The sequence below is a fragment of the Spinacia oleracea genome, chromosome 1 (genome assembly GCF_020520425.1).
Source record: "Spinacia oleracea cultivar Varoflay chromosome 1, BTI_SOV_V1, whole genome shotgun sequence".
Taxonomy (NCBI): domain Eukaryota; kingdom Viridiplantae; phylum Streptophyta; class Magnoliopsida; order Caryophyllales; family Amaranthaceae; genus Spinacia; species Spinacia oleracea.
The window spans coordinates 79,884,535-79,893,914 of record NC_079487.1 but is presented as its reverse complement, the minus strand read 5'-3'; the positions used below and the strand labels follow the sequence as shown (position 1 = coordinate 79,893,914).

The 9,380-nt window shown below is 35.6% G+C and overlaps 1 long non-coding RNA gene across 2 annotated transcripts; it reads left to right on the top strand.

Annotated features, from left to right (window-relative positions):
* Window positions 1-689: 689 nt before the first annotated feature.
* On the top strand, window positions 690-2,387 carry LOC110777579 (uncharacterized). Of its 2 annotated transcripts, XR_008925992.1 has the most exons (3): window positions 704-1,132; window positions 1,454-1,570; window positions 2,231-2,387. It is a non-coding gene; the product is annotated as an uncharacterized lncRNA (long non-coding RNA). The 2 variants fall into 2 exon arrangements; XR_002530476.2 differs by having other exon boundaries at window positions 690-1,570.
* Window positions 2,388-9,380: the final 6,993 nt, after the last annotated feature.

Here is a 9,380-nt window from a genome sequence, read left to right as displayed (position 1 = left end):
GGATTCTCTCGCAATTTCTATCTCATTTAGGATTTATGTTGGAGTGCAACACCTAATTCTGACAGGTTTCTATCTTTTATGACTTGCCACTTTTAACAACTACCATTACGGCAGTTACTATTTTTAGCAGGTTTCCATAAATAGCAGGTTTCTATAAATAGTAGGTTTCGGGTGAAATAAAAAGGGGAATTGAGATTCGTTATTTTATAGGAGATGCGTTGTCAAGTGGAGATTTACGCTTTCATCATCGAACCTTCCCTTTCGGAAATGGGGACAAAAGTAGGTGTCTACAATGGACATGATGGACTCAAGGGATGACTCTCATGAAGGGTGACAGACTCGGCTGGTATTTTTTATTCAACTTGACTTTCCCTTTGCCTCGAATATTATTAAGCAATTATAACGACTAATTTGGTGTAGATCTTTTTTTAAAAACTGCTTTTCAAAAACAGACTTTTTTCCTCTTTTATTTTAGAAATTTTTTGTAATAGCCCAGATTTTTAGTTAAAAGTTAATTATATTTATTAGCTTAATGGTTACTTTAAATCCTTTTGAGTGTTAAAGTGTTGTTAACCAGGATATAATTTCATTAATATGAAAATATTGTTTTGTCTTTAAAAAGAAAATTGGTGATAATGACTCTTTCTTTGCCATGCCTTACGTGTCATCAATTAGAGCACCTAATTGTTGTGCTGTCAAAACTTCACTTCAAACTCATCAAGATAAGCAATACCTAAATCAAATTTTTGATCTCAATCAAAGCTTCCTTTCTCTTGTCCTCTAATTCTATTATTTCAAGGATGATCAAGAACCTAAATCAACCTCCTATTTCAACCGTTATATGCCTGAAACAACCAATGAACCGCCCAATATTCCATGGCCCAAAACCCATCTCACTCACATAATGTCTCTTCTCTACCATGGACGTTGCTGCTGGATGCTCCAGAATCAGCATCATGCAGTTACATTTTACCCATAGTTTCTTCATAAACGTTGTAGCCCTTAAAAAGTTAATCAGTTTAGCCTCAAGAATGACTCAATTCGGATATGTGTGCTAGGAGATATGCCTTATGTACTATAGTCGTGTTGTGATTCAATGAACTACCACTATAACTATTGTTGTTGTCATTTTGTGAGTTACTCCAACTCTTTTTCTCCTCATTTCACTTGCTCCACTTTGTTTTGAAAGGGAAACTAATTTTTGGTATCATTGATTTATGTGTAATTATAAGTTTTTCCCTTCACCTATTATTTAAATAAACAAATATCATATTATATATTTTGGCTAGATTAATTTATTAATTTTATATCAATTATGGTTTGTAAAAGAATTTCTTGGAAAGAGAATTTAGTTAAGATTTCTAGTTTGATTGGTTGAGTTTTTTTATTTTATTTTTTTTGACATCGTATATTGGTTGAGTTATTAATTCTAGCTTATTGTCATCTGAATGAGGTCATTTATTGGAGAATTATTCACGAGGTTCAAGTTAGAGAATGGTGATCAAGGATTATGGATGAAATAGATATGATTGTTATTTTTGAGTTAATAAGGAAATGATCAGCATTTAAGGTAACTTTTATGTTTAGCAAAAAAATTTCTTTATGCCCTTGTGTGTGTTAACTATTGTTTTATATTTATATATGATCATATATCCATGGCTGTGAATATCATGAATTGCATTTGTATTGGATTATTGTTTAATTTGACTGATATTGTAAATTGTTTGTGGTATTGTTCGGAAATAATTTGTGTGTGGAAATAGATTTCGAAACGATATTGTAAATTAAAGATGTAATCCGTATTTGTTTTTGCTGGCATTGGATTATGAACGGATATGGAAAAGTGGTCAAGGTACAGGCTGAGGAAAGATCATAAAAATTAAGCTAAGACCGAAACGGTTGAATATGTGTGATAACTTGTGTTTGAAATTAAAGCCAAGACCGGTATGGTCGACTATAAGTGATAAGTTGTGTTCTGTGATAATCAAGTTACGTTTGTATCCAAAGCTTGTCCTTGCCACTGATTTGTGAAGGGAATGATCAATGCCAGCTATACATTTTCAAAGATAACCAAAGTCTATTTCCGAACAATTGCTAAGTTATGATTTGAAAACTCTTTGAACATATGGTTTGAAATAAAAACGTTTTTACGGGCTGAAGTAAAGGTTACGAGTTTTCCACTCATTTTGGATGTTTTGTTTTTTTTTCTATGTCTTTTCTTTGTAAGCAGGTTGTGTGTAAGCTCAAGTGGGATTCAAATGGAGCTTGATTGAATTTAATGGATTGTAAATTGTGTTATATAAACTATGGTTTATTTATTTGAGAGATTAGTTTATATATTGTTGTAAGATGTTTGTGAGTTAATGAATTATACCTATTCATGTTTATTCGTTTGAGTTATTTAAGATTATTTTTGTGGGCCCATAACCCACACGTCCAGGATCGAGTTTAAGATTAAGGCTAATTATTGTGCTGCGTGTTAAGAGTTACTCCCTCCGTCCCATAATAGTTGTTACACTCTCTTGTGCACACAGTTTAATGCGATAAGTAGTAGTGTGGTTATCAATTGTTATTTTATTGAAAAAGTAGATGTGGTAAGAGTTAGTGGGGTATTTTTTTTTAATTGAATGAGAGAGAGTGTGGGGACAAAAAATAATTGAGTGGGAAGAGAGAGACAATATAATAATTGTGGGGTCATTCTTAATTTAGAAGTGTAACAACTAATCTGGGACGGACAAAAAAGGAAAGTGTAACAACTAATCTAGGACGGAGGGAGTAATTGTAATCATTTAAGGATTAAGTGTTGTTTATTAACAGCTCGAAAGAGCGGGCTGTTACATTTTTGCTTTTAGTGAACGTTAATATTATTTCGTTAGCACGACGGTATTAGGTCGCACATTAGTGTTATTAAGAAGCTAATAACGACTTACGAATCGACTTTATTTATTGCGTGCTTTTAGAAGTCAATTTGTACGATTCTATTTTTGTCATTCCAATTTATCCATGGCTTATACTTTACTGAATTAGGCCCTTAGCTTGAGCGTATGTGCACTCAAACATTCAGCGTTCCGGCACGAAAGTGAAATTTGTGCGTATTAGCCTTTAGGTTAATTTATAAATGCTGCTTGGATCAATCTCATGACTCGTTTGATTAATGTAGTTCCACACAAATGCTTTTTGCGCAACTTTGAGTTTGTACTTTTTTATTGGGCATTTTTAACTAAAGCAACATATCGTTTGGAACGAAGGAGTTTTGGTCGTTTGAATTAGTCGCACGAATATATTATTTTTTTGACTTCGTAAACATAAAAGTTTATTTCTGGGGAATAAATCAGGCGTCACAAATATCTTGCGCGCAGTACTGGGCGTAAAGGAATTTTCGCGCAAGTGTTGGGCGCAATAAATATGTTGTGCTTGGTTGCTTGCGAGATTTGATTCTCGCGCCAAGTCGCGATCCTACTTTATTTTGATGTGTTCCAGAAATATGTATTTTGCGTGAAAAAAACCTTGCGCCCTTTCTTCCGCGTGGGAATTCTTTTGCGCCGACCGGACTGGCGTGGAAGATTTCTTGCGTCAAATTTTGTTTGTAGGCTAATATTTTTTTTTTAAATTGATTCGCAGCTAAATTATTTTTTCAACGTTTTAAGCATTTTTATTTACTTTTATGATATTGTTGACTTTAAACTTTGCGTCTAATTAATTAGTTTCCCACATAGCACATAACTTCTACATGAAGCTAACAACAAGCATGATTTGGCGGAAGTTTAAATATGCACATTTAGTTTTATGTAAGTCTCAATGGTCAATAATAGGCTATGTCTCAAAAAGGTACCAAATCTATCGTCAATCCCCCGACATGCTTTTTGTCGAAGTAGTCGGGTTCATGACGAATTTTATCAAGGCATATCCGATAAATGCTGGAGTGGCGCATATTGAGAATGGACCTACGAGATAAGAGATTTGATTTGGGTGGATGTGCTACGATGCGAAGGTGCCGAGTGGACAATGACCGACGCGCGTTCACCCCCCGACTTAATAAGGAAATAAACACGGCGTAGAGGTAGATTTTTCAGACGACCAATGACTAATGAAAATTAGATTGTAAGTAGATTTATAGTTCCGTTTCTTGAACTAGATGGACATGTTATGTCAGAAATATTTTGCATAGATACTTATTGGATCTTGTATCGGATTGACCATTAGAACATTTTAAAAGGTTAAAGTTATGTCATAAGTAGTTCTCATTAATGGTGATTAGAAACTGTTAGGTTATGATACATATGACAAAACATAAATCATGCGGAAAACCTTAATGCCAGGAAACATATTACTTACACATAATCATTTAGCATAATTTAGGAGCATACACTTTGTAGCGTGTGAAGGAAATAATGCCCTTGGTCCAAGTATGCATTCAATGTTAAAGTCTAATAAATGCGGTTCAGTATTAATTAACAAGTTAATAATTCAGTGAGATCAAATGAGCTGAATGCCTAGCTAGAGGCCGCTTCAGTTCAAGTGGAATTAATGATATTAATCCACAGCTTACTCTTGACTGAACCCGTAGGGTCACACAAATAGTACGTAAACGGATCAAGTATTTAATGGCATTAAATACTCTATCTATGGATATTCGGAATCGACGGATCTTGGTTTCAGTGGGAGCTGAGATCGTCACAAGCAAGAAATGAATACTCCGGAAACGATGATATTGCCGGAAACGGAAATATGGATCGTATCGGAAATATAAATATTATCCAAGTCGTAGATTTTGCCGGAAACGGAAACATGGTACGTATCGGAAAATATTATCGGAAATGGAAATATTGCCGGAATAGGAAATATTGCCGGAAACGGAAATATTGTCAGAATCGGAAATATTATCGGAATCGGAAAATAATTCCGGAAACGGAAATATTAAATATTTGTTCGAAACAGAAATTAATTCCGGAATCGAAAATATTAAATATTGTTCGTATCGGAAATGAATTCCGGATTCGGGAATTTAATCGGAAACGTATGGTACGAATTAGCATCGGACGAGGCTCGCTAGACGAAGGCCCAACACGAAGCCAGGCCATCGCCCAGCAAGCCACACGCATCACCAACACACGCCAAGCCTCGACCAGGCCCAGCGCAAGCCAGGCCCAGCCGAAGCCATGGGCACGCGCAGAGAGCAGCATTGGCCGAGCGCTGTGCGCTCAGCGTGGGCTGCAAGGCCTGCGCGGGTGTACGGTGCTCGTGCGATGCTCGTGTGCGAATCCTAAAGCTATCGGGATTCGATAAAAGATTAAATCATAAACCTATTAGATAAAGTTTATTTAATAGAGTCCTAGCAGGATTCTAATTAAATTAATTAGTATCCTAATAGGATTCCAGTTCCTTTTCCATACCTCTATAAATAAGTGCCTAGGGTCATTATTTACAGACACGATTGAAGTATTCAAAGGGTAAGTTTTTGAAAGAAAATCCAGCCATACACTTGCACAACAATAGCCGAAAACTCCTAGCACCTTAAGGGCGATTCTAGTTGGTCAATCTTGAGGCGGATCCGGACGTACTGTGGACTATCTACGGAGGGACGACACTTGGAGTCCTAAAGACTTGTTCTTGTTCGGTTCGGGCGCAGCTAGGGAAGGCACGCTACAAAGTGTATGCATCTATACTATGCTAAATGATTATGTGTAAATAATATGCTTTCCTGGCTTTATGGTTTTTCCGCATGATTTATGTATTGTCATATGTATCATAACCTAACAGTGGTATCACGAGCCTCTTATTATTTTCATAATCTAAATTGCATAAACATGGTTAAATATTACAAATTTGCAAGAATTAAAAGGGGTGATTAATTTTCGTAATTGTTAATTAATTGCAAATTGCGTTTATTTAATTATATGTACGCAGTTTTTCGGCAGTTTCTTCGTTACTCATCCAAATCGAGTGATTTTTGTGTCAATTCCGCATGTAAAAGGCATTCTAAAATTTTGACAAAAACAGTATTTTTCGGCCGAACCCAGAATTCTCAAATTCGAAGCCTAACTAAGACTTTTCGGAGGTTTTAGTTTTTCGAACGCAAAATTTTGTAAATTGAAGATGTTAAATTAAATATTTGCGATTCTTGTTCTTAAATCTTGAATTTTTTATTGACCTACTAGATATGTTTAACAAGTTTGAATGCCTAGCCTTGTTAATTATGCAATCTAATTTGTAATTATGATTAATTTGTTGAAAATTGGAATAATTTAGAATTAATTTGATTTTCATAATTAGTTAGTAATTTAATTAGATACCTATGATTAAAAGCCACCATAAAAATTGTAAATTTGTGTTAAATTTTAAATTTTTATGACCTAGACTTGAATCCATATTAATCGGAAATCAACTAATTAATAAATTTTCGATTTTTTCGCCCTAAAATTATGAAATTAATATGATTTATTAATTTGTCATTAATTTTGAAAATAAAATTTTTAATTTTTATGCGATTCGCTCATATAACTTGCACGCACAAAGCAATGGACGCTACATGTTACCCTTAAGGGGTGTTGTATAGTGCGGGCATGCGACGACGAGCAAGGGAGCTCGTCGCCCATGCGGTACGAATGCAATGAGCAAGGCTATGGTGCACGAGCACAAGGCAGCAGCCCTGCCTTGTGTCGTGTGCTGTGTGCGATGGGCGAGTGGGCAAGGGCGAGAGCAAGGCAGCGACAGTCGCGTGTGGGCAGCAGGCGAGCTGCGCCACGACGCAACTGCCGCGCGCAACGTGCGAAGCCTCACGCGCAGCGAGCGCAAGCTCGCGTGCGACGAGCGCTACGCCCAGCGATGGTGAGCAGCGAGCGTGTTGCGACGAGCGCTGGCGCGCGCCTTGCGATGGTGAGCAGCAGCAGATGCGACGCAGCACATAGGCTGCGCGCACATGGCCAGCGATGGCTGCGTGCGTGTGGCCTATGGCTGTGCGTTGCGTGGTGATGTTGCGTGCCTTGAGTTACGATTAGATCGTTTTAAAATTTTAATTTGAAATTTTCAGTTTACGTAATTTTAATTAATTTTAAAATTAATAATTTAAGTTATTTTCTTGGATTTTAATTTTGAATATTATAATTATAATAAATTTCATTTATTCTAATTATTTTACTAAAATTAAAATCATGAATTAATTTAAATACGACTGAAAATAAATTAAATATGTGGATTCAATTATAAATTTATATGAGCTTTAAATTTTAATTAAATTTGTATGTTTCCGGTTAGACTAGAAATACATTTTTATGTTTAAAATTAGTAAAGCATATGAATTTATTGGTTTAAGTGGGAGCCCTTTTAGTCATAAACTCTTGATTAGGTCTACAAATCCTTAAGGTTAAAACAACTTGATTAGAATTAATAAGGACTGAATAATTTGTAGATTATTGGTGCCCTTGATTAATTGCTACAAATATTTATGTGATGCATAACGTATTTTACTAACCAGCTATGTGGGCCATTCATGATAATAAATGGGTGAATGGTATATATTGTATATGTACTGTTTTGCAGGTTATGAAGTGACTAGTATGGCCCAAATAGGATAGAAAATATGGTCAACGTACCATTAATTTGAATGTAATTGGTCTAAAGTACCAAAGTTGTTTTTCAATTCAAATATTGTCTGCGTACCATCAAATAGTTGTAATTACTTTAATTATAGCTTATTCTATTTGAAGAAAATGGTGCCTCCCACGGAGATTTTCAAGATGGACTTTGAAGTTGAAGCTTCAAGATGAAGTCGGGCCATACTAGATCACATTTATCTTATGCATGCTTTAAGATTATTTATTGCTTTAAATATGTCTTAATTATGCATGAGATTGTGGCTTGATTATGTTGCATGATTAAGGATTTTAGTTCACTTAAAATCTAACCAACATAGTAAGAGCCTTAAGTTCCAAACTTAAAAATTGAGTTAAAAGGTGCCATGCCAAAATATACACTTGCTTGGATATCCTTTACATCAATCTAGTAATAGTTTTCGCTCAGCGAGGTGTTACTTATTGGTCCTAAAGGGGCAAGGTACACAAATAATTGTGAGTACATGTTAGTTTTGGTGAAACTCAACGATATAAGTAAGGAGTCCTTTTATGTCGTGGAAAAATCGATAGGTTTACCTAATAAGTTCTTAGACGTGCCTATCAACCAAGAATAGTTTCTAGACTATTAGCAAAAGGTTTTTGCTTACCTAAGATATTTTAGGATTGAGTCGACAAACTGTGATTAATTCTTCAATGGATTTTAGGATCTTGGAATCATTTTATCCACACCTGCCGGAACACATAACTTGAATAAAATGCTTAATGAACATTGAATTATGCATGTATGCTAGAATTTAAGTTTATTAAGAGAAACTGTGAATGGTTATTTATTTGTTTATTCTTTTCAATTATAGTTTTAACTATGGCAAACAACAATCAAAACATCATCATGGGTTCTGAGCTTATGGTCAAGCTGAACCTATCGAATTTCCTTGAATGGGAAGCTAAGCTAGTTGAAATAATCAGACTCAATGGACTTGAGTATGTACTGTTACATCCCATGCCAAGCTACTATGCCAGAGACATGACCCCTGAAAGATTTTTCGCCTGGGATGCAGATCTCAAAAAGGTTATGAGTCTCATGCTGAACAATATCCCTGATGAATGGGCTAGAAGGTTTGTAGCTTATGAACCTTTAACGCTCATTAAGAATCTGAGGGATATCTGTCGTGGAAGCATGGAGTGAAGGAAATAATGCCCTTGGTCCAAGTATGCATTCTATGTTAAGTCTAATAAGTGCGGTTCAGTATTAATTAACAAGTTAATAAATTCAGTGAGATAAAGTGAGCTGAATGCCTAGCTAGAGGCCGCTTCAGTTCAAGTGGAATTAATGATATTAATCCACAGCTTACTCTTGACTGAACCCGTAGGGTCACACAAATAGTACGTAAACGGATCAAGTATTTAATGGCATTAAATACTCCATCTATGGATATTCGGAATCGACGGATCTTGGTTTCAGTGGGAGCTGAGATCGTCACAAGCAAGAAATGAATACTCCGGAAACGATGATATTGCCGGAAACGGAAATATGGATCGTATCGGAAATATAAATATTATCCAAGTCGTAGATGTTGCCGGAAACGGAAACATGGTACGTATCGGAAAATATTATCGGAAATGGAAATATTGCCGGAATCGAAAATATTGCCGGAAACGGAAATATTGTCAGAATCGGAAATATTATCGGAATCGGAAAATAGTTCCGGAAACGGAAATATTAAATATTTGTTCGAAACGGAAATTAGTTCCGGAATCGGAAATATTAAATATTGTTCGTATCGGAAATGAATTCCGGAACCGGGAATT